The sequence below is a fragment of the Suricata suricatta genome, chromosome 1 (genome assembly GCF_006229205.1).
Source record: "Suricata suricatta isolate VVHF042 chromosome 1, meerkat_22Aug2017_6uvM2_HiC, whole genome shotgun sequence".
Classification (NCBI taxonomy): domain Eukaryota; kingdom Metazoa; phylum Chordata; class Mammalia; order Carnivora; family Herpestidae; genus Suricata; species Suricata suricatta.
Window position 1 is genome coordinate 156839968 of NC_043700.1, and position 27065 is coordinate 156867032.

At 36.5% G+C, this 27065-nt stretch overlaps 1 pseudogene; it reads left to right on the forward strand.

Moving 5' to 3' along the window:
* Positions 1-3910: 3910 nt before the first annotated feature.
* On the forward strand, positions 3911-25058 carry LOC115302097 (annotated as a pseudogene).
* The last annotated feature ends 2007 nt before the right edge of the window (positions 25059-27065 follow it).

Here is a 27065-nt window from a genome sequence, read left to right on the forward strand (position 1 = left end):
ACTTAGTCTACCAATTCAAGTGTTAATCTCATCCTAAACATCCTTAGAGACACGCCAAGAATAATGATTGACCAAATATTTGGGCACTTTCTGGCCCAATCAAGTAGACACATAAAATTAGCTATCCCACAACTCTTGGAGGCAAAGAGGGAACCAAATTTTCAGGTATTCTTGGGAATAAAGATTTATGAGAACACAACTTATCAGAATTGATGAAACACAGCTAAATTATGTACTAGAGGAAAATTTGAAGATAAAATACTTATAACAATAAAAATGAAAAGTGGATTAAACATCTAACTGCTTAGTAAAAGAACTTTATGAAAAACTATAAATCAAAGAAAGCATAAGAACTAAACCAACCCCACAACTGAAATATATAACAAAACATTATGAAAAATAATAAATTAACCCCATCTTGAACTCATTTATTTGAAATGATTACAATAAAAACTAGGAGTCAACCATATTAACTTTTTTAAAGCGTGGGGAGAAAACATGAATATAGAAATTTAGAAGTATTATAAATATGGAAAATATATCATGGGGCTTCTACGTGGCTCAGTTGGTTAAGCATCCGACTTTGGCTCAGGTCGTGATCTCATGGTTCATGAGTTCAAGCCCCGTGTCGGACTCTGCACTGACTGCTCAGAGCCGGAGCCTGCTTCAGATTCTGTGTCTCCCTCTCTTTCTGTTCCTTCCCCACTCACACTCTCTCTTTCTCTCAAAAATAAATAAACATTTAAAAACATTTTAAAAAATATATCATTAGTCTGCATACCTCTATGCAAATATACTTGAAAATCTAGATATGATGAGTAATTTTATAGCAAAATAGAATTTATCAAAACAAAAATTTATCCTTTCATGCTAAAAGATAGTCTAAAGAGATGGATTATCATGAAATAAATAGGGAAAGTAAGAGATTACTCCAATAATAATAATAAAATACCTTGAATGGGTCTAGATGAGAATTTTACTCTGAAGAATCCCCATTCCACTTAAACTATTCTAGAACAGAGAAAAGAAAGAAAATTACAAATCCATATCAGGAATGAAATGAGTGAATTATTAACCCTAAACATAAAAGATCGTACCAAAAATAAAATTACAATCCAATCTTGTCAACATTTAATACATGATCATGTGGATTTATTCTAGGAATGGAATATGCAATGATAGTTAAATATTAACAAACCCTTTTATATAACTTATTGTATTAATAGAGCTAGAGATAAATCATATGCTTGTGTTCAGATATTTAACAGTATTTGAAATTTATTATCCTTAAAGACAAAAATTTGATTTGCACATGCATGTGCATGCACGTGTGTGCACGTGCACACACATACACACACACAACCATAGTCCTAAAGTTGGCATCTTACCTAAAAGGAAAATAGTTGAAGCTTTCTAATTAATGTCAGACATAAGGCAAATATATTTTGTCTTTCTATTACTATTTAACATTTTTATTAGAACTATTAGCTTATAAAAGTAGTCAAACACAAAGGTGAACGAATTAGAAAGTAAGAATTCTATTCGCAGTTGATAGAATTATATATGTGGAAAACAAAAAAATTGATGGAAAAATTAAACAAGAGAATTCCAAGGTGATATCAGATTATAAAATCATAAAATCAATATTTAAAAAGATGCTATGAATGAGACAATTCCATTTACAAAAGAAAAAACATAGCATACCTGTATATAAACTATGTCCAACAAATGTGTATGTGTGTATAAACAAATGAAAGCACATACCATATTCTTGGACAGAGAGACAATGTCATATAGAATTCACTCATCCCTGCAATGTTTTATAACATTAAAGTTTTTCCAAAAAAATATTAACAAGCTAGTTTTCTTTGGAGCTTGGCAAGTTAATTATAAAATTCATTTAACAGAGCAAATAATAATCAGGACTTGGATTCCAGAAGTAGTGACTAACTCTCTTAGTTATTAAAACATTTTCCAGAGTTTCCATTTCTGAACCACTATGCTATGTGTACAAATGGAAGCCAGGCCAATAGAATAGAATAGGTAAGCCATAAATCGATCTTATTGCATATGGAAATTTAGTATATGATAAAGGCAGCATTTAAACAGTGGGGAGAAAATGAACACTTAATATGTAGTGTTGGGATAACTAGTTAATCATAAAGAAAATAGACAAAACTGTATCTATTTCTAAACTATAGACAAGATAAATTCTAACTGGTTTAGCGTTTTAGTACAAAAAATGAAACTATAAAGCAAGAAGGAAACCTGGGATTTATAACGAGAGGAATATTTTCTAAATGGGAGTCAAAATCTAGATGCAGTGTGAAAAAAATACTGATATATCACATTTAACCATATTAAGAAACAATTTTCCATTGCAAAATATCCAAAAACCAAAGTAAGAAACACAGTGACCAATAGGAAAAAGGGTTTTAAAATTACATCAGTTCCAAGAGTTATTACCTCTAATATATAAAAGCCTTCTGAAGGGAGAGAGGTAAGATACAAATGGGCAATGTACAGATATGAACAGGTAGTTCGCAGAAAAAGAAATGCAAATAGTTCATTAATACAGGAAAATATTCACAACTCTCCAGAAGAAGAGAAATGTGCTAATTAAAAAGCTAAAATACTGTTTCTCACCAACCAGATTGGCAAAAAATCCCAAAGTGTTAACTATATGATGATGAGACTGAAGGAAAACTGGCGTTGTCAAACTTAGCTGTTGGGACTACAAAATGATAAATCTCCATGGAGGAGAATTTGGCAGTTATCTACATTTATCCCTTGACCCATCGATCTCATCTCTAGGTATCTATCTCAAAATGCACCAGCAAATCTATAAAGAGGTGTAGGCACAATGCTATTAGTGGCACCTCTTTTATAAGGAGCAGAAGACTGTAAAAGCCAGCTGTTAAACTCTTGTGGCTCCGTTTCAAAACCCACACATGTATCATTGACTAGATTTGCAGTCTAGGTCTCTCTACTAACCACGTTTCCGTTCCTGCCCTGGCTTCAATAAGTCTCTGCCTTTGGGGGGCACTAGTGCAAGACTGGATCTTGGAAGAGAAAATAAAGGATGCTTAGCCTTTCTGTTTTGCCTCGCTTCCTCTGAGTGTCACAACAGCAACACTTCTTCACTCCAGCAAGAATTTGTTCCTCACCGACTTAAATACTGCCTTTATCATGTATTAAATGCTTTTGTCTGGAGCTTGACATGTGGATCACACAATACATTTAGAAGAACAAACAATATCCAAGAAAACCTGGGCTTTTCAATAAGTACTGTTGGACTAGCTAGTTAAACCACAGGAGATACAGATAAAACTGACTCCATTTCCGGCACTGTTCATAGGAGTGATTCCAAATTGTTCTGAGATTTAAATATGTAAAAAATGAAATCATAGAACTAGAGGAAAATGTAACCATTGAAGTATCATATAGGTAGTAACTATAAGAAGTAACAACCACCTATGACCAGGGAAACAAAGGGAAAAACTTGCAATTATTAGATCTTGGTAGCATAAAGAAGCAATCAACAGAACGGGAACTAGACCTTGGGAGAAGGGGCATTGTTTGGCTGGGAGCAGACCTGGCAAACAGACCTCCAGTGAGGGGCCACCAGCAGGCTTGTGCTGGATGATCTATGTGGTCGCGTAAGTATATTTCTGTGAGGATCAGCAGAACACTAATCAGTTGCTCCCTTCAAAGAATATTCAGAAACCATCTTATTATTGCAAATATTGGAATATGTAAAGAAGAGATGCTAGCATTCATCCTGCCTTTTCCAGATGAATTCTGACAAAGGATAAACAAATGGTGAGACGTTTCTTTTCATATTATTTTAGGTAGGAAAAAAAATGAGAATTAGAATATTGCCATTCAAATCAAAGAACAGATCTAAGCAATGATAATTAGTGCTACTTACATCACACAAAAAAGAGGAAATCAGACAGATATCCTTACTGGTGAAAGTACAATAACCACCTATGAACGAGTCTTGCCAAAAAAGAAGATCAAAGTTAGATATAAATTTAATGATCAATTAACAGGAAATAAAGAGACAGGAACATTTTGGGCAACACCGTGGGGCTGCGGTAAGTAAAATTGAGGCTGGAAAACTCTTAGACAAATATCTTGTTTCCTCTGCAAATGGCAAAGAAAGAAAAAGGGATGGATGAGAACTCACATATAAAACTTGAGACACAAGTATTGTAATGTGTGGACCTTCCTCAGATCTGGAGTCAAAGAAACAAAAAATATAGGAGACGTTAGGGAAGGAACTTGAACGCTTACTGGACATGTGATGATTTTGAAGAATTTTTTTAAGATGTGATGATAATATTTGCGTTATGTTAAAAATAAAAGAATGCTCATATTTTCGAGCTATCCCAGAGACATTTGTGAATAAAATACTGCCTGAAATTTTCTTCAAAGTAATCCAGCACATGTGTTGAAGGTGGATGCATAAATGAAACAAGAATGGCCATTTGCTGAAAACTATTAAAACTTAGAATTACATGCATGAATGTTCATTTTCTTATTATTTCTATTTTTATATTTTCTTTTTTGAAATTTGCCACCAAAAGATATTTAGTATATTCATTTGTTGTATATTTGTTGATAATAATAGTAGTTAATAGTGACAATGTGCCTTTTATTTGGGTACTACAATGTTTTGGTCCTCATAAATGCACTTTAAATGCATTATGTCTTTAAATTTCCCCTCAAAACATGTAATCTTTGTATTATTCCCATTTATTTGATTTCAAAGCCTTTATTCTTTCCACTATTTACCTCTCTGCCATTTGATATATCTAGTTAGCGGTAGAAGGTGATAAAAATTTCAGTTGCAAGTTTGTTAGTGAATAAGCTTTTCATATTATTATTTAATAATTATTAAGTTATACTGGTTAATGTTTATTATCATAATGTCCAGGCACTGTATTTGATTTTTAGAAATGTTTTTTCTAATGTTTATTTATTTTTGAGAGAGAGGCAGCGTTCAACCTGGGGAGGGGCAGAGAGAGGGAGACACAGGATCCAAAGCAGACTCCAGGCCCTGAGCTGTCAGCACAGAGCCCCATGGGGGCTTGAACTCATGGACCAAGAGAACACGACCTGGGCCAAAGTCAGCCACTTTACTGACTTAGCCACCCAGGCAGCCCTATTTATTTGATATTCTTAACCATTCAATGAAGTAGAACATTTATTAGCTAGATGCATTTTTTTTTATTCTTGGAAAATTTGCATGATGTGAGAGTCACCTATCCCGAATCTACTTAAGTCATTTCTCTTGTTAGACATATAAATTCTTCCTTTGTTCTGGTATTAGAAATGATACTATATTAAGCAGCCTCATATGCAAATTTTGAGTCTTCACTTTAGGTATTTTTAAATAGAGTCATTTTTTTATGTGTATTTATTTTTAGAGAGAGAGAGAGAGAGAGAGAGAATCCCAAGCAATCCCCCAAATCCTCTGACAGCAGAGCCCAATGTGGGGCTTGAAATCATGAAACATGAGATCCTGACCTGGGCCAAAATCAGGATATAGACACGTAACCAACTGAGCCACTGAGGCACCCTAAATTTTTTTATTAAAAATTAAAATATTTTTTGAGAGACAGACAGAGCATGAGTTGGGGAGGGGAAGAGAGTGAGGAAGACACAGAAACCAATCAAAGCCCCAGACTCTGAGCTGTCAGCACAGAACTCAACAAGGGGTTTGAACTCATGAACCATGAGATCATGACCTAAGCCAAAGTCGAATGCTTAGCTGAGACACCCCGTCGCCCTGGCACCCCAATTTTTAAGTGGAGTCTTACAAGAGAAATTAACTAGATATGCCATTTTTAAGCTTTGATATATATTATCAAAATACATATGTTTAGAAAAATCTTGCCAGCTTCTACCAGTTGTACATATCAGTTTTAGCATTATATGGAGTTCAGGTGAAGGACGCCTCGCTAGTTAGGTCAGTAGAGCCTGAGACTCTTGATCTCGGGGTTGTAAGTTCAAGCCCCACATTGGGTGTAGAGATTATTTAAAAATAAAAAAATATATATATGTATTTAAGGAGCACCTGGGTAGCTCAGTCTGTTAAGCATCTGACTCTGGATTTCAGCTCAGGTCATGATGTCACAATGATGTCCCACGTCCGACCTGCCTGAGATTCTCTCTCCCTCTTTCTATGCCCCTCCCCCACTTGAGCTCTCTAAGTTTCTCAAAATAAATAAATAAACTTAAAAAAAAATCTTTGAAACAAAAAAGAAAACTGAGAGGTGAAAAAAATGCCAAGTAATTTTTATATTAATTTTCATTTCTTTGATTATTAATAGTATCTGATGTTTTTTAATGAGATCGTGTTATATGATGTATGGATGTGTGTATATGAACTGTTCACTATTTTCCTTTATCTGTTTTTTTTGGTGACATTCTCATCTTATTAAACTGTATGACTTCTTCATATAGTAAAACACCAGTTCTTTTCAGTCATATATGCTGCAAGTGTTTTCTTGTTTGTCTTTTAAATTTGTTCAGGATATTTTTGACAGGTGAATTTTCAGTTTTGATGTGGTCATTTAATCCATCATTTCCTTTGACCTTCTCCACTGAGCTTTTTTGCTAGGTGGGCACTCTGTTGGGATCCCAATATCAGAGAAGCCTTCAGACTTGTGCTTTAGTTGATTTGTTTTTGAGACTTTATTATTCCCTTTGACCCAAATGCTGTAGTGAACGTATTTCCTTTCATATACTTGTATCTACCAAGCTCTATGCCAACTTGAGTTGGGAAAGACATGTTGTAGTGCCTGTCCTCTAGGCAGTTCAAAGCTGGACCAAATTGTCCAAAGCGGTTTTGTAGTCTAAATTGGTTGAAGAATCCTGGCTGTCCAAGAACCTGATCTCAGCAGGGAATCCTGGCACTGAGCTGTGGAGTATTATTAGTTTAAAAGCTCGGGAAGTCAGCTTGTATTAGAAAATCACTGATGCCTTATAGTATGAACACATGGCTCTGATATAAGTCCTGAGTAGAAAAGACAGAGGATAATTCATTGAAAAGCAATATTTTTAAAGCAAGATTTAATTTTTGTTAGCAGTACTTTAACTATGGCATAAGAGATATTTAGCAAAATGTTTGAAGAATTTCATTCACAGATAGAGCTTACCTACACCACAGAAATCCTGAAGTTTTCTCTCAGTATTTAACTCACGAAGAGTACACATTTGACCATAGAATCTCAATGACAACAACAAAATAAATCATTGTGAATACTTCAGAGAGGAGTTTGTTTCTGTTTTCCCTACTCAGAATTAAAGTGATAGAGCAAGGGTGAATTTTAAAATCTGACGTTTCTTTGGAAATCTTATTTTGAGAAGGAATGTTTTGAAGTACATTTTTTCTGCTATTTTTAACACTTAAATTTTGCAACAAAGTAAAAGAAGTACATGGTTTTGAAAACTCAAGCAGCATAGAAAGGCTTAGAGCCAAAACAGTGGTCTTTGAGACTAACTCTTTCTTTCACAGTCTTTCATTAGAACCATTTTACAGGGGCACCTGGCTGGCTCAGTCGGTTAGTTTCAGGTTATTATCTTGTGGTTGGTGGGTTTGAGCCCTGCATCAGGCTTTGTGCTGACTGGAGCCTGTTTCAGATTCTGTCTTCCTCTTTCTCTGTACCTCCCCCACTTGCATTCTATCTCTCTCTCAAAAACAAACATGAAGAAAATACAGAATGAATGAATAAAAGAACCATTTTACAGTTTTCTAATTGTCTTTCTAGTTGTTCTTTTTGTATGTTCACATTTAATTTGATTTTTCTTGATTAATCCATTTCAGTCATTGTCTATGGAAGTTTGTGTATAACAGGAGAATATTTAGTGATACCTTTTTTTATATTATCCTGTTCTCATTTTGGAAACTGCAAACCCTTTCAAACCTCTGTACATTAGGATTAACATTCTTTTTTAAAAATGTTCTATTAAATTTTCCAATAACTGATATTTCAACTCTGGTAATTTTTTCTATTTGTTTATCCCAGTCTTTGGCTTGCTATAGATTTTTCTTCAATTTGTGGCAATGCTTGAATATCACTTTATATTAAGAATGGCAGGATTGTGTGTATGGGTGGTAGCTGTCAACTGCCGAGTTCATTTTGAATAATTAAGCAGGAAACTGGAATTTTTCCAAGTAGTGGAATTTGAACAATTTTGCTTTTGAGGCAAATACTCACTCTTCCAATTTGCCCACAGAGCGCCACTTCTGTTTCATTGGAGAGAAACTTCTCGCTCCTCATCATACCACATCGTGTGGTTTTACATTGCATAGAGGTGGGAGTAAATGGGGACTATTTCAGGGGGAATTTAAAAAATTAATACAAAGATGTTATATCTGGAAGGTCAACCTCCTCCGCATCAGGGCCCTTCTCCTTAAATTCTAAATGGCTCTACTCTGTTTCTTCATTTTTGATAAATGTTCTGTCTACCAAAAGCCTCTGTCTCACTCATTTTTACTTTTTTCTCTTTATTATCCCTTTATGAGGATCTTGATGTAAGAGAAAAAAAAATATTTGATTTTAGTCAGCAGCCCTGGACCAGAGGCCACAAGTTACTTTTAAAAATAAACTTTATTTTCCAGCTTTATTTTATTGTTGATCTTTAATTTTGTACCAGGGTGGTTGGAAAATACACTCGGTCTGATTTCAATCTTCTTAAATTTGTAATATTTGTAACATTTCTTTTTCTGGGGATTCTTATGTATGTACTTGAAGAAAATATGTATTCTATTTTGGGGGGGATGGAATGTTTTCTATATATCATTTAGAACCATATATTCTGAAGTATGGTTCAAGTAAAAAATGTTGTTGTTGAAAAAAGGACTTTAACTGAGGGTGCTGTTTAAAATAAAAATTCAAGGGCAAGCAGGGGGATGGGTGAGAGGTGATGGAGATTAAAGAGTACACTTACCATAATGAGCACTGAGTAGTGATGTACAGAACTGTTGAATCACTACATTGTACACCTGAAACTAAGATAACACTGTTAACTATACTGGAATTAAAATTAAAAATACATACATACATACATACATACATACATAAACAGGATTTATTGAATTTTATTTTTAAAAACAAATATATAATTATAAGGAAAACTTGGAGTACTCAGGAACACATAAAGAAGGAATTAATTATTGGGCACCTGGGTGGCTCAGTCAGGTAAGCCGCCAGCTTCAGCTCAGGTCATGATCTCACAGTTTGTGGGTTCAAACCCTGCATCGGGCTCTGTGCTGACAGCTAGCTCAGAGCCTGGAGCCCACCACACATTCTGTGTCTCCCTCTCTCTCTCTGTCCCTTACTCACTCACTCTCTGTCTCTCAAAAATAAACATTAAACAAATAAAAAGAAAAAAAGGAATTAACTATCGACTTCCACACTGTGGCTGGCGATATCAGCCAGCCCTCACTCTGCACTCCCTCACCGGGAGGCAGTGGGCTGGCTACAAGACACTGAACTGGCATCTGCCTCTATTTCCAACAGATTCACATTCAACTTTCATTCACAGAAACAAGCAAACAAACAAAAAGAGCTGGGAATTTTTTTTTGTTAATCCTTTTTTTTTAAAGTTAACATAAAATCATAGCAGGGAACCTGAACTTGAGTAACACAGCTGGAACAGTCTTGCAGCAGCGGTGGCAGCGGCGGGAGAAGAGATTTAATTTAGTTGCTTTTCTGTGTTTGTTTGCAGTCTCACAATGATGGAAGCTGCATATTTTTCTGGAAGGGACAGAGAAGCTGCTGGAGGTTTGGTTCTACAGGCAGCAGCCTGACACAAATCCAGGATCTGGGGATCTTCACACCATCCCAAGATCCGAGTGGGAGACACTTTTGAAGGATGTGCAGTGTTCAGAGTAGCCTGTTTGTCTGCAAGAGACGTTTCATTTTGGAGGCGTGGTACCATCCTCTTGCTGAAAGCTCTGGCTCCCTGTTGAAATTTGCTAGGGATTAACGTGGGTTTCACTCAGTTCAAAGCTGCTTTTATTCTCGTGAGGATTTCATGAAGCTTTCCCACCAAGGGTACCCACACTGGAATGTCAAAAACGTAACAGAGTTTCTTAATGCAATTTTCCCAAATGGAGCAGCATATTGTGTGGGGATGCATAAATTCTGACTGTTGGCGCATGTATACTTTGGATTTCCCAGACTTAGCTAATAGGTCAGCCTGATCAAACCCTGGTAATTCTGATGAGTGAGCTTGACCCAGCAGTTATGGACCAGTTCTATATGAAAGAATGTGCTACTGCAAAGGATGTCACTCCTGAGAGTGGAATTCATGACCTGACACCGGGTTCTGTCATGATGTCACTTTGTTTAATCCTTGTGGGTATTCGATGAATGGAATGAAACTGGATGGAACTTATTAGACTATTCACATCACTCCATAACCAGAATTTTCTTATGTTAACCTTTGAAACGAGCTAAAGTCAGACCTCCTATGATGACCTGACCAAGAAAGTCATGGAAGTCTTCAAGCCAGGAAAAATCTGTGTCAACTCTGTTTGTAAATCAGAGTTCTAAATGTCACACAGTGCTTTCTTTGCGCCAGAAGACTGAGGTGTTAAACACCTTGATTGCCAGAGCACTGTGTTCAATAATTACAATTTTGTTTTTACCAGTTTTGCTAAGCAGCAGCAACTACGGCAGAGTTGATTAATAAAAAAGAAGGAAATAAAGTAATAGGAGAATGCACACAGAAGAAGGTGGTGGCTGCTTTCTACGTAACAGCACTGGGGGCCGCGCTTCCCGTGCTATCACCTTGGGGCTGCAGAAAACCCTAGACGTACTGGTAGTGTAATAATTTTGAATTATATGCATTGTTATAGCAAGGAGTTAGATATCTTGCACCGAATGCTCTCTTCTGTGTTTAGGTATTTTATGCCACTCTTGCTGTGAAATTGAAGTGCATGTATAAAATACCTTTTCCCATATGGAACTTTACAACACTTGTGAAAACAATTTAATTTGGTTTACGCACAGTAATAATGCTCTAGGTATCATCCAAAATTCCCCACAGACAGGGCTCTTATCTTCATTCTGGGTTGGCCTCAGCCTAATCATCTGGGACTATCTATTAAATCACTGCCAGGATTTTACCTCCAGTTACCTCTACTTTCTAGAACATATTCTCTACCAAAATTACTGAAACCTGTTTCTACTTCATATAGGTGTTTTTTGTAGCAAAAATTAAAGTTGATCCTCCACGAATCAAGTCTTCTTAAAATGACTGCTGTTATCCATTTTGTTTATTACTACTTAAACATTATTGCTTCCTGTATCTGTACTTCCTTTAATTGATTTTGTTTCTTGCGATTGTGTCTTGCCTTCCGACACCCCTTGATAAAACAATACACTGTTAAAAAAAAAAAAAAGAAGGAATTAACCATCAACAACAGTCTTTTCATTAATGGTAATGGCATTTTGGTATTTTTTTTCAAAGCTACATCTATAGTTCTAGTATACCTTCGTTTCGGATTTTAATCACAAGGTTGTGTGTGAAAATTGTGGGAATAATAATCGCTTATAAATAAGTTTAAAGGAAATGTAACTTTTCATTTTATTAATATGTTTATCATAAAGTAATTTACTCTTCTCTCATAGCTACATTTTAAGATGTTTTGTCTCTTATCACTGTTATAAGTAAAGCTACCATGAGAATTCTGTACAGAAATCTTTTCTCCCACCCCTTGTGATCTCCTTGGAATTTTTCCTTGAAAGTAAAATTTTTGAATTAAAAGATGTAAATATATTAAATTTCACAATTCATGTGCTAAATTGCTTCACAAAAAATATATCCATAGCAATATATAAGGGTCCCCTTTCAGCAATGACTTTACAAAATATAGTATTAACATTTAAAAAAAATCCAACATTATACATAGAAATTCAATCTTGTTTTACTTGACTCTTCTTTCATCATTAAAAAGATGGAGGCTTTTAAATTTTATTTGGCTGTTTTTGCTTTTTCTTTCAAGAATTTCCCTGCTTTGGTACTTTGATGATTTTTGCAATCATGATATAATGATTACATTTTAGAATTTTGTCACAAATCAAAATGTGTTTCCTATTAAAGCTACTTCTATATGCTACCAGTTTTATTTTTGTAAATTTCATAGTGTATAACCTGTCTTAAATGTCGAGTCAACTTTTAAGTTTTCTGCGGATGTTGTCATCATCTGCATATGATTATGCATGTTGCCCAAATTTTAAAAATAAATCATAAACACAAGAGATGCATAAAGAAAAGAATCATGTAGCAAGAATTATAATGGTTCTATTCTTAGCACAGAAGAAATAATTGGAAGGCAATTGCAAAGAATGCAAAGAAGTGCAGTATCTCGTACGGCACCTGCTGGTAGGCAGTCAGTCCATAAATATTTCGTGAGTGGATGAGTCAAGGAATTCTGAGCAAGCAGAGGACTGCAGACACAGCTGGCGATGAGATCCCCTCCCTCTTTCAGTCTTTTCCTGATTTGATAGGTAAGCAAGGCAGACCAGGCATTCTCCCTTTGTTTTTGTTTTTCTGTGTTACAGAAAATAATCTTATCTACAACACTCCTTCAGGGTGTTGTTGTATTTATTATCTGGTGCTGTCAAAAATGGTCTAAACTTTTCCAAATACAGTTGGACAGATAGTTCTTATCTAGTTATCACACATAGTGGAAAGGTTATTAATTCACATTCAAGTCAGATACAGTTGCAGAAGTTAGTGTTTCTTTAAATAGCAGGTGGTATGCTTGTTTCTATAGTAATAGAAACAACCTTTAATATGTTTTAAAGTTACTCTCTTTGGGGCCAGAATTCTCTTCCTTTCAAAAACATTTAATTGTAAAAATAGCATCAGAATCATATTAAAGATAATTTGGGGGAAAAGGAAACAAAATTGTTGCAAGGCACAGCTATTATTAGTTTTCATTCCATTTTCTTAACTGTTAATGGATACATATTTGTTAGGGATCATTGTGGAAAGCTCAAACTAGGTATGAGATTAAGTAAATTTGAACTATATGTGTAAAAAGATAAATAAGAAAATATAAGTTTAGGGATAATTTCAGTTGTCTTCTCTGATTGTCAAAATTCATGATTATGAACATTTTTGGTGACTCTACACAGTTACAAACCACAGAATTTACCTTTGACCTTTATATCTTGTTCACATTCCTTACTTTGGTCAAATTCTCCTTTCCTGTATGTGAGATTCCTGCCTACAGGAGAAAGAGCATAATCCAGGGTCACTTGTAAGAATAGTCCTTCCTGTTAGGAACAGTGAGAACTCCAGAACTTTTCAAGGGATTGATAAGGGGTTGAAAAGGGGTCATGATACTTGTGTGGTATAAAGAAACACCAAATCCAGAGCTCCCATCTTTATTAGGATGTGGATACTGTCTAAGAATAAAAAGACAGTAGCTTCTTCCTAACACTTGAACCTTTGGTTCCAACCAAGCCTAAATCAAGAACTACCACATGCTTATTAATGAGCAACACATTTGCTTTTTAGTTTAAGCTGATTTGGGTAGGTGTTCTTTTTCTTGTTAGACACTGGATATATAGCTTCCATCTTCAAGTGAAAAGAACAAAAATAAATACTTGTCACACAGTATAGATTCGTGTAGATGGTTGGTAGCCAGTGCACAGAAACCCAGCCAAATGAGGCGACTTGTGTAAAGGCATTGAGGTAAGTGAGACATTAGGATACAAATTACCAACATTAACAACACATTTGGAAGTTTCTGGTCTGGCATCTAAGGAGCTTGGAAGTCGCTACTCTGTCCTAAAAACAAGTAAAAAGGTGAACAAACTAAAAATTCACAACTCTTAGGTGCATCAGAAAAGTGAGGTCACAGAGCAAAATCACTGCCCTTGGAGTTACAGAGATAAACAGAAAGGCACAGAGAATCACAAGATACTGGAGGAGAAACCTAAATGGCAAAAGACAAATTGTTAGAGACTCAGTGTGGTCAAGTCTGGGATTTTAAAACTCTAGGTGGCCTAGGATGGGGCCTCACACTAAACATATTCTTACAATATGATCCAGCAGTCAGCCTGCTTTGGTACTTACCTAAATGAGTTGAAAACATATTTACAAAAATACTTGCACATAGATATTAACAGCACCTTTCATCATAACTGTCACAGAGAGTATCCAAAATGCATGTCCTTCATTAAGTGAATGGACACAAAAATCTATGATGCATCCATGAAGTGGACTATTATTCAGTGCCAAAAAAGAAATAAGCTATTGAGCCATGAAAACACGTGGAACAATCTTAAATGCATGTTATTAAGTGAAAAGAGCCAATCTGAAAATGCTTTAACTGTATGATACTCTAGAAAGGCAGAAAAATGGAGACAGTAGAAAGATCAGTGGTGGCTGGTGATTAGGGAAGAGTGAGTGGTGCTGAATAGGCAGAGCACAGAGGATTTCTTGGGCAGGGAAACTATTCAGTATAAAAGACAATGGTCGACACATTCTACACTTGTGAAACCCAGAGAATGTGCAACACGAAGCACGAACATTCAACTATGGGCTTTGGGTGATAATGATGTGTCAGTGTAGGCTTGTTGAGGGTGACAAACGTACCACTCTGGTGTGGATAGCTAGGGAGGTGATGCCTGTGTGAGGTCAGGGAGTATATGGGAACTGTCTGTGCTTTCCACTTAATATTGCTGTGAAACTAAAACTGTTCTAAAAAATAAAACCTATTACAAAAATGTAGTGTGACCAAGAATAAAATATATGGAAAATGACAGGTGTGTGTTTTGTTTGTTTGTTTTTGGTTTGGTTCTTGTTTTGTTTGTCTGTTTTGGGATAGAGAGTAGGGGAAGGGGCAGAAGGAGACAAAGTGAGATTCTTGACAGGCTCCATCCTCAGCACAGAGCCTGACCCCACAACCCTGGGTTCATGACCTGAATGGAAATCAAGAGTTGGATGCTTAACCAACTCAGCCACCTGGCCGCTCCTGACAGATGATTAAACACAGAAGTTATGCAGCGTCCTTGACTGTCATGATAACAAGTTCAGATTTTATTCATAAAAGCCATTTGGGGGCTGATTATGCATTTATGTTTTTTTTTCATCTTTGAGATTCTATGATTGTATTGAAAATCTGACTCAATACTTACAGTGACGGGGATATTTTCAGTCATAATTCTATCAACCACCACCTCTACAACCACCACACCTACCGCAGCAGAAAGTGGCTTAGTTTCACATACTCACATACTTTTTCCTTATGTTTATCTGCACTGATTCCTAATAATCACCATATTTCTTTTCTAAATGTTTACCAACTTTATTTTATTAATTTAAAATTTTTTATTTTATTGATATATAATTGATATATGAAATTATAAGTTTAAAAGGTACAGTGTGTTGACTATAACCTTCTCACCACCATAGCATGATGCCTCTATCCAGTCACATAATTATTATTTCTTTTTTGTGGTGAAAACAATTAAGATGTAATCTCTTAGCTTTGAAGTTTATCATACAATATTGTCTACTATCACTTGTATTAGACCCCTGGACCATATTTATCTACTAATTGCAAGTTTATGCCTTTAATGTTTTTTAAGTGTTTATTTTTTATTTTTCAGAGAGAGAAGAGAGAGTGCAAGCAGGGGAGGGGCAGAGAGGAGGTCGGGTGATCCAAAGCAGGCTCCAGGCTGACAGTGGAGAGCCTGATGTGGGGCTTGAACCCTCAAGCCATGAGATCATGACCTGAACTGGTTAAGCCAAACTCTGATGCTCAACCCCTGAGCCATCCAGGCACCCTACAGATGTGTGTGCTTAAACAACTTCTCCCTCATTCCCCTACTCCCTAGCCAGTGATAACCATTATCTCATTCTGTTTTTGTGAGTTCAACTTTTTTAGATTCCACATGTAAGTGAGATCATGCAATATTTGTCTTCTCTGACTTATCTCATTTAACATGAACTCAGGGTATGTTACTTAGGGGAGCCTGGGAAGCTCAGTCCTTTGAGTGTCTGACTTTGACACAGGTCATGATCTCATGGTTTGTGAATTCGAGCCCCATACCACGCTCTTTGCTGTCAGCCTGTCTGTCACTGCAGAGCATGTTTCAAACCCTCTGGCCCCTCTCTCTGCACCTCTCCAACTTGTGCTCTCCCAAAAATAAATAAATATTTAAAAAAGAAAGTATTTAAGTATTTAAAGCAAGGCAGTTACATCATTTGCTTGATATGTAGAAAAACCACTCTCTGTATTGTGAAAAATGGATTTGAGGACAATGAGACAAAAGAAACAGATCAGAGGATTTGTTTCTCCAGGTTAAATCCATGAGAACATGGAAGAAGAAACATCTGAGAAGGGAAAGATTCAAGAAGCACTTAGGAGCAGTACTAGCTGGACACAGTGGTGAAGGGTTGGCTATGAGAGGCAAGGGAATGGGAGAGGATTGGAAAGAGTAATCTGGCCCCTCACGTTTCAAGGTCCCAGTGTGTGAGTCAGCGCAGGCCAACATACCAGGAATATTTAAAAGGTATAAATAAAGTTAACAACTCATTAAGTAAAACATGTTCTATTCTATCTTGAAAAATATAATTCTATACTGACAGGTTAACTAAAATGTTTTTTTTTAACTATAATGTTAATCTATGATTTTCATATAACCATGCTGGCAAAATATCAAAGATAGCTAAATTGAATTGTTATTGCATATATCTGTGTGTTTAGCAAGTTTTTTTATAAAAGCAATGGCTAAAAAATTAAAAACTAAAATGCAGTTATACTAAAAATATATATAATATTTAATATATTTTTTATAAAATCATTAATTTAAATAAACCTTAAAAATTACTTTCTCTAATTTTAGGAAGGATTTTTCTTCCAAAGCAAACCAAGTTATATATTAAATTAAGATGCAAAATGCAAATTATACTGAATATCATAATTTAAAATATAACTCTTGCATTTATAATCCATCTGGTTGCCAGTGTAAATAATTGATATCAATCTTTATGCATGTTTTCTCTAGACCTTTACATCCACAAGTTTAAAATCAGTATGAATTGTTAATGTTGCTAAATGTTGTACAGTCTCCAGTGAGCAGTTACTACTATGCTACTCATTCTTGAATACCTTGGAAATGCAAGTTGGGGCACCAAGAGAACAAGAAAATGGATGCTTGGCACTAATGAGAACTGATAATTATTGCAAGAATCTGTTGTGTTCCTGCTATCTGAAGAAGCATTTGTCAAGTTCATTAATTTCTCTATTTACCTAGACACACCTGCCACTAAACCTTCCTCATGCTTCACAGCAAGTTTCCTGTCTGAAGTCAGTAGTCACACAGTCCCCATCCCCTTCTCCATATGGAGAAGTAACTTCTTTCTGTTTCAAGAATATACAGCATGAGATACGAGAAACATGTTCGTGGAACCTGAGGGTACTAATCGAGAGAAAAGATATTAGTATTTCACCTTGTGCCAGTCTGGACGCCAGATCCTGAATGACAGAGGTGCCCATAACTTCCCTGTTGTGTTAGTAAGTGTGTGTGTGCGTGCCTGCATATGCATATGTGTGATACTAGAGTTGTCTAAGGTGTGTGGCTCAATGCAGGGGGAAACATCATGGGACTTTTACCTTAAGGGCCTAGGGTATTGGTGGGCCCTTCCTCGGAACAGGGATTATCACAGTAAGAGGAACAGGTTTAGGGGAAAATTATAATTCAATTTGGGACAAGTTAATTTTTAGATAATGATGGGATACCCAAATTAAGAGTTTTAGTTGAGTTACAAATAAAGTCTGGGTCTCTAAATATAGGACTAAATTTGCAATGTGGACATAAGAGTTGTTCACTTTGTAGTTTATAGGAGAAAAGACATATTTTAAGATTCCATTCTCACAGTCTACTCATTTCTCCTAAAGCAGAAATCCATTTATCAAATATCAAACACTGTACAGACTGTGCGAGCCAATGAGTGAAGTTAATCTGGGGATTCAATGCAAGTTCCACTTGAATTTCTCTCTCAGTGGCCTCTACAATTCACTAACTTGACTCTCTCAACAGACCTGGAGCCCACATTTTATCTTTCTTTGCATATCTTCTCCCTCTTCCTGCCACAAAATTAGAATGTGATAATATTGAAAACCTGCTTTAGGTTGAGGAGGTGAATGAGAGAGGAGAATTTAAATGAAATAGAGGAAGTGACACGTCAAGCTCCAGAGATCCCAGCTTAAAACAATTACAGGCTTTGAGATTTAGGGCCAAAGACTGCTTCTTTCTCCCCATTGGCCCTGCTGGGTATAAATCTCTGAGAAGGGTGATATAGTGTAGGTTAAAATGTCAATAGTCCTGGATAACCTGTCCACCTGAGTCTGGTGAAAATGCCAGGATATTGGGTAGTAAAAATCCTATTATTTATTGCATTACTATAAATTAAATAACAAGTTCAGGGTGCGCCTGGGTGGCTCAGTCAGTTAAGCTCAAACCAGTTGAGCTCTTGGTTTCAGCTCAGGTCACCATCTCACAGTTTCGTGAGTTTGAGCCCTCACTGGGCTTTGGGCTGGCAGCGGGAGCCTGCTTGGGATCCTCCCTCTCGCCTTCTCTCTGCCCCTCCCCCATTTGCACTATCTCCATCTCAAAATAAATAAATTTTAAAAGAATAAATCAATAATTAAATAACAAATCGAAATGGTAACAACTGAACATGTGTGCAATAAAAAGAAATTTTCTTTCTAGTCTGTGTCCCAGGTCCCAAATGTCAATACAGGTAGGAACATTTCTTACATATTGACCAATGCTTTCCTTTTCTCACTCAACAAAAGCCACCAGACAGCATTGTTAATATGAGTGCATATACTTTTGGGGACATGTACATATAAGAATAAATTCCAAATATTAAGATTTCTAAACCAAAAAATATATCTTTTAAATTTTTTGTAACCAAATTATTCTCCAAAGAGATGGAGCCAATTTATGTTGCTTTCAGTGTGTGATAATGTTGGGTTAAAATTCATTATTTTCATTTTTGTCAACCTGGAAGGTAAAAATGGTATCATTTTTTTTCTTATTTTTCTTTTACATTTATCTATTTTTGAGAGACAGAGAGTTAACAGGGGAGAAGCAGAGAGAAAAGGAGATACAAAATCTGAAGCAGGCTCCAGACTCTGAGCTAGTGGTCAGCACAGAGCCTGACTCGGAGCTTGAACCCACAAATGGTGAGATCATGACCTGAGCCTAAGTCAGACACACAACTGACTGAGCCACCCAGGCGCCCATTGAATTTTTGTTTTAAATAGCATTTTGTTGGTCAACGTGGTGGAGAAGTAGGGAGACCTGAAGTTCCCTCATCCCTCAAACACAACAGTATTGTGGCCAGAAGACTTGGCATTCCAGGAATTCAGGCTATAGAGTGACAGAAGCATCTTCAGGGGCTCACAAGGACAAGGTGGCAGGCCACAGGTGTGTGATTGTGAACTGGGAGAGATAAAACAGGTGGCATAGGCAGAGAGGGGAGGGATCCCCTTCTGCGGAGAGACAAAAGGAAGAGAAAGAGAGGCTGCACAACTGTAGGATTGTATTAGGACACGAGAAAAACTATGAAGCCAGGAATGGATAAAATGAAGAAAGAACCAGTTTGTAACTGCAGGCTTTCTCCGCCCTGTTTGAGCACCTGGGGAGGATGGAAGCCAGCCCCGGACTCAGTAGCTAGCTCCTAGGCACTGTCAGAGAGCAATCCTCTCTCTTGAGTGCTGTGGGAAGAAGGCAAATAACCATTCCAAGGACAAAAGACCCAGAAGTCTCCCCACTTTACCACCTCTCTCCCTCCAGCCATCAGAGGCCCTTTGTCAGCTGGCTGGTGGAGTGACAGTACCCCGGAACCAGGGTGCATGGAGTGGATTCCTTTAACACTTTGGGTTTGAATCCCAGCTGAGTGCCAGGGAGGCACAGGAGCTGGTGGCCCAGGACATAGTGGCCTGCTGGAGCGCACTCCACACTGAGGAGCCAGAGGCCCTTAGTTGTTGGCTGGGTCTTGGCACTTCCCTGGAAACTGGGCCCAAAGAGTGAGATCCTTTAAGACATTGGTCTGAATCCCAAAGGAGCATCTGGGAGGTATGGGAGACCAGAATGGAACAGAGCCTGCCCACTAACACCTGTGTGGCACTGTGAGGATGGCCTGAACAGAGTAGTTTGGAACACCTGGTCCAAGGAGGAGAGACTGGGGTGTTGCCATTTTTCTCCCCATCACCAACAAGGTGGGGTTTTCAGGGAATGGTCAATGGGCACGCAGCAGTGGAAGCAGGATCCCCCTGCGCCAAATCACGCCCCTCTGTGTCAGGTAACTGAGTATCTAACACAGCTGGATTGACACTGAAGCGACCACAGAGCCCTTCTCCAGACCAGCCCCACCACGGGTTCCAAGGCACTGGCAGACATTTGTCCAGCGGTTTTGTATTCTCTGATTTGATTCTTGGTCAATTCTTATTTCATGTATATAAAATTCATTTTTTTCTTTCTTTCCTTCCTCTTATTTCTTTCCTTCTCTGGTTGGGTTATTCTAGTTGTTGATTTGGTTAAGCAGATATTTTTAATGTATTCTTTTTACACCTCATCTGTATTTCCTTTTCTCTGTCTCTGTCTCTGTCTCAGTCTCTGTCTCTCACTCCCCCTCCCCCCCCCCCACCTCTTCATTAAACCGTATAGTTTCTCTGATTCTCTGCCTGGACTTTTTTTTTCTTTCCCTTTTTCACATTTTCCCTGTCATTTCTCTCTTTGTATGGGATAAAGCCTCTTCCACCACCAACCCTTTCTCCAGCCTTTTATTTTTAAAAATATTTCCAGGGATACTTTGATGAACAAATCAAAGAACACCTGGAGGAAGGTCTAAACCACCACTATGAGGAGGAAGATGAAGCAACTAGCGTCTCAGCAACAGAGAGCATGAAACACACTAGAAAAAAACGCCTCCTGAAGGCCCAGACCCTGGACAGCATTATGATTCCCTTTTTAGTACAGTAGTGCTCGCAGGTGTTGGGCTCATAACAAGGTATTAAAACACATAAGGGACAGAAAACTAGTCAATATGATGAAATGGAAGAATTCTCCTCAAAACAAATTCCAGGCAGAAATCACAGCTAGAGAATTGCACAAAACAGATATAAACAATATAACTGAGCGAGAATTTAGAATAATAGTCATAAGGTTAAATAGCTGGGCTTGGGAAAAAAAGCCTAGAAGACAGCAGAAAATCTATTGCTACAGAGATCAAGATACTAAGAAATAGTCATGATGAATTAAGAAATACTGTTACTGAGGTGCAAAAGAAACTAAATGCAGTGACACCAAGGATGGAGGAGGCAGAAGGGAGATTAAGTGAAATAGAAGATAAACTTAGAGAAAATGATGAAACCAAAAAAAAAAAAAAAAGAGATATAAGAAAATACTAGACTGTGAGGGGAGAATTAGAGAACTAAGTGATTCAATGAAACGTAATAATATCCATATCATAGGAGTTCCAGAAGAAGACAGAGAAAGAGGCAGAAGATTTCCTTGAACAAATTACAGCTGAGGAGTTCCCTAATCTGGGGATGGAAATGGATATCCAAATCCAGGAGGCCCAGAAACTCCCTTTAGATTTAACAAGAATAGATCTTCTCCATGGCATATCATGGTAATACTGGCAAAATACAAAGATCTCCGAAGGCAAAGGAAATAAAGGCAAAAATGAACTACTGGGACCTCATCAAGATAAAAAGCTTCTGCACTGCAAAGGAAACCATCAACAAAACTACAAGGCAACCAATAGAATGGGAGAAGATATTTGCAAATGACATATTGATAAAGGGCTAGTATCCAAAAACTATAAAGAACTTATCAAACTCAACACCCGAAAAACAAATAATCCAGTGAAGAAATAGGCAGAAGACATGAATAGACAGTTTTCCAAAGAAGACATTCAGATGGCCACAGACACATGAAAAGATGCTCAACATCACTCATCATCAGGGAAATACAAATCAAAACCACACTGAGATAGCACTTCATACAAGTCAGATTTGTTAAAATTAACAACTTAGGAAACTACAGATGTTGGCAAGGATGTGGAGAAATGGGAACCTTCTTGCACTGTTGGTGTGAATGTTACAGCTGCTCTGGAAAACAGTGTGAAGATTCCTCAAAAAATTAAAAATAGAACTAACCTACAACCCAGCAGTAGCACTACTAGGAATTTATCCAAAAGATACAGGAGTGCTGATTCATAGGGGCACATGTGCTGCAATGTTTATAGCAACACTTTCAACAATAGCCAAATTATGGACAGAGACCAAATGTCCATCAACTGATGAATAGATAAAGAAAATGTGGTTTATATATACAATGGAATACTACTTGGCAAAGAGAAGGAATGAAATCCTGCCACTTGCAACAATGTGGATAGAACTGGAGGGTATTATGCTAAGTGAAATAAATCAGAGAAAGACAGATATCATGTTTTCACTCATATGTGGAACTTGAGAAAACTTAACAGAAGACCATGAGGAAAAGGAAGCAGAGAAAATAGTTTCAAACAGAGAGAGAGGCAAACCATAAAAGACTCTTAAATACAGAGAATAAGCTGAGGGTTGATGGAGGCAGTGGGGAAGGGGAATGGGGAAAATAAGTGATGGGCATTGAGGAAGGTACGTGTTGGGATGAGTAATAGGTCTTGTTATGTAAGTGATGAATCTTCAGAATCTACCCCTGAAACCAAGAGCACACTGTATGCACTGTATGTTAGCTAATTTGGCAATAAATTTTATATTATATATGTGTAGTATGTGTTATATATTAAGTTGCATTTATTTATATAAATATATATAACTGCATATATTTATAAAATATTATATATATAAATTGCATTTTGTTGATATTTAGTCATTTTTAAATGGGTAACATTTCCTTTTTGTATAACGTACCCATATTTTATTGGGTTATGGAGTTAATGTGTAGAAAAGCTTCTAGAAACAATGTCTTATCATTAATTCATAATTTCCTATTTTTTACTTTCTTATATTTTTTTCTGCATTAACATTTAATAATTATTGGGGCGCCTGGGTGGCTCAGTCGGTTAAGTGTCCAGCTTTGGCTCAGGTCATGATCTCACAGTTCTTGGGTTCGGGCCCTGCGTCGGGCTCTGTGCTGACAGCTCAGAACCTGGAGCCTGCTTCAGGTTCTGTGTCTCCCTCTCTCTCTGCTCCTCCCCTGCTCGTGCTCTCTCTGTCTCTCAAAAAGAAATTTAAAAAACATAAAATAATATTTAATAATTATGGCATATGTAACTTCAGTAATACTTTCCTTAGTTTCTGGGATGTATGTCTCATGAAGAAAGTCATACCTCACTCTCCTCACTCTAATATAATGAATAAATGTACTCTTTTTTCTATTTCTTATAAGATTAATTTTCACATCTTCTACTTTGATCTCTCTAAAAGTATTCTGGTAAAAAGAATGATATTGGGGCCCTGCTTTATTTGTTTTCATGGCAGGCAGTAATTCTAAAGACTTTTAAGAGACAAAAAGAAATCCAGGAGCACCCGGGTGTCTTCGTCAGTTAAGCATACAGCTCTTGATTTCAGCTCAGGTCATGATCTCACGGTTCATAAGTTTAAGCCCCACACTGGGCTCTATGCAGAGCCTGCTTGAGATTCTCTCTCTCTTCTTCTCTTTCTGCTCTGCATGCTCTCTGTCTCTCAAAATAAATAAATAAACTTTAAAAATCCATCTTTTTGCTATTGAAGTGAAATGCCGCATTTACCTCTTTGCTAAATCCCAATATGTATTGGCTTTTTTTGTTCTCTGTTCTGTTCCTTTGATCTAACTTTCTCATACCAGAGAAGATCTAGTGAACAAAAATTATGAAATATAAAACATGTAAATAAAACCAATAAGGTAGATCTTATATAAATGCACATACCTGCACACAAAAACATATAAATACAGCAAATATGGAAGAAAAAATTCAAATGTCTTATGAAAATCACAATATGCCCAACTTTACTCAGAATCAAAGACATGCAAAGTAACACTGCAATGACATTCTATTTTTTCTCTATTATGTTCACAAAAGTTAGTGTTCGATTAACACAACAGTATTCCCTTACTGTTATTAGAATGTAAATTGACACTTTTGCTTTGAATTAACTACTCTGATAATAACCATCAAGACTTAAATTGTGTATATCTTTCAACTCAATAATTTCCTGCATATATGCTGACATAATTTAAAAATATATGTATACATATATACACACACACACACATACAATGTGTAGCATTATTTGTAATATCAGACCAGAAATAATTAATGGCAAGAGCTCTTTTAACGAAATTTTATATACATACATGGCAATGTTATCTGCTTTTAAAAAAATGAATTAGGTATGTATTGATAAGGAAAGAACCCCTCAAATTGTACTGTAAATGAAAAAATACTGAAGAGTTTCTAAGCTAAGTTTTCCTGTATATTAAAGGACATGCATCCTTATATGAAAAAGTTATATATACATGTGGTTGTATATGGATAGAATATTTCTGAAAGAATATGCAAGAGCATAGTAATAATTAGTGCTTAAGGTAGGTGGCAGGATGGAGTCTTTCCAACGTAACTAAAAAAGAGTTTAGTTAGTTATAAGATGTTTTTATAAGTAACAGAATATCAACAACCCTTAAAAATGTGGCAAAGTAAACCAGTAAACATGTCACAGAGAAAGAATTAAGTACGGTTGGCCAAACTTATTACAAAATGTGCATTACTATGAAATTCCATTTTTTGCCTATCAGATTAGAAAAGTATGGCAATATGAAATGTTAACAGTTTTTCTTCATAATTTGTAACTTGGGATTACTTTATTTCCAAGGATAATTGAATATAGTCGTGTGTGTGTGTGCGTTCATGTGCGCACTTGTATTTCTGTCAATTTTAACCAGAAATCCTTGACTTTCTGTCTGCCTTCACCCCCAAACCAGATATTTTCTCTGACATCTTTGCACAGCTCTGGGCTCCAGGAGGCTGACCTTTTAGAGACTGTGTCCCTCAAGCTTTCTGGCTGGCTTCCAGTCAAGTGTGATCAAACGGAGGCAGTGACATCACTGGAGGAAAATCAGAGAAAGATTGGGGTAGTTCCTTCTCCCTGGTCCCTGTCTACCTGGAACTGCTTCTCTAGCACTGTATCACTGCAATAAAAGCACTCACTACTTGCCTCTCTTCCATGATTCCTGTTTTTTAGGGGCTTCAAGAACAGTTTCTTCCTCTTCCACCTTTTGGCCCAGAGGTGGTAATGTCTGTCTTCTCTGAGTTGTTGAATGCTCTATTTCTCTTGTTTGCTATCTTTTGTTTTTAAAATATGTATATATATATTATATATGTGTACATATACACACACACATATATATGTATATATTTTGACTTCTTTATTTTATTTTATTTTATTAAATTTTTTTAATTTAGAGAGAAGAGGTGGGGGCAGACAAAGAGGGAGAAAGAGAATCCCAGCCCCGACCTGGGGCTCAGTCCCAGGAACTGTGAGATCATGACCTGAGCCAAAATCAATTGTTCCAGGCTTAACTGATTGAGCCACTCAAGCACTCCTCTTTGGTTTGCTGTCTTAACCCTTCTAATACTTCCCTCAATAAACTCTCTTTATTTAAAACATTAATAGAGAGCATGAAATCTGCAAGTGAACAAAGGCAGATAAAAACAAAACAAAGAAAAAGCATTTATACACAAAACAATGAAGGAAAGAGTTTAAATTCCTAAGCATTTGCGGGTGCTTGGGTCGCTCAGTCAGCTAAGCATCCAACTTCGGCTCAGGTCATAATCTCATGGTTTGGGAGTTCGAGTCCTGCATCAGGCACTTGGGCTGACAGCTCAGAGCCTGGAGCTTGCTTCAGATTCTGTGTCTCCCTCTCTTTCTGCCCCTCCCACTCACAAACACTGTCTCTTTCTCTGCCAAAAAATAAAATAAACATTAAAATTAAAAAAAAATAAATTCCTAAGCATTTTAATAAGATCATATGTTGATGGCATCAATAAATACAGCATAGTAAGTTCACATTCAGTATTAGAAGGATATTGATGACTTGGTGGTCTTATTGTGAGTGATTTCAACAAGGGTTAGGGGCAGGAGTGGATGAATATTGGAGTCGAGATGGTTACTATAGATATGTGGAAGCTTTTTTTTTAAACCCTTTGTTGCATTTATTTCAAATGAAACTGGGCAATTCAATAATCCTGATTAAACTACTATTTAATTAGCTTTTATTTGGACACAATACAGTATAGTTTTTCATCTTTCTGAAATTAAAAACATGGTACTCAAAGGCTGTAGCCAAAAGATTTGGAGTATTTTTCTTCAAGATTATTCTTAAACCACCTCGTCACCAACCTGTTTCTTCAATATACCTACAGAATGCTTTTGCATAATCACGCCTATTCTCTAATATAACTCCAAGATAGAGCAGTGCCTCCAAAAATTCATTATTCCCTACTAGATTTGAAGATCATCCTGTATTGCCTGTCATTACTATGAAATATTAATAACCACAGATCTTAATATTTTAATGGGATGATGTCAATATCTAAAAATCAAACATTAGAACAATATGTACATTAGAGTTGATAAATTAAACATAAATAAACAAGCTAATGGAACTTGCCAAAAAAAATCCCCAGGAAAGCAAACAAACAAAAAGTAGTTTATTTTAATGGAGAGTCACAGATCTTTGGCAGTGTTCCTGAGAAGAAAATTTTTGGAGAGCAACTTATTTTGTTGAATTGCAGCTGAGTCATGTCAATTTTGGAACAGTTTTCAGAATGATATATCAGCTTATAAATGTAATTTTTTATCAAAAATTAAGCACTAAAAAATTAAAATCAAACCTTCACCAGATCTTATGAAATGTGGGCAAGCTACCATATTCTGGTATATTTTTCAGGCACAAGTGAGAAGACTGTAAACATTAATTATATCAGACTTTTTAAAGCAGTCGTAATTTCAATGAAAAGTC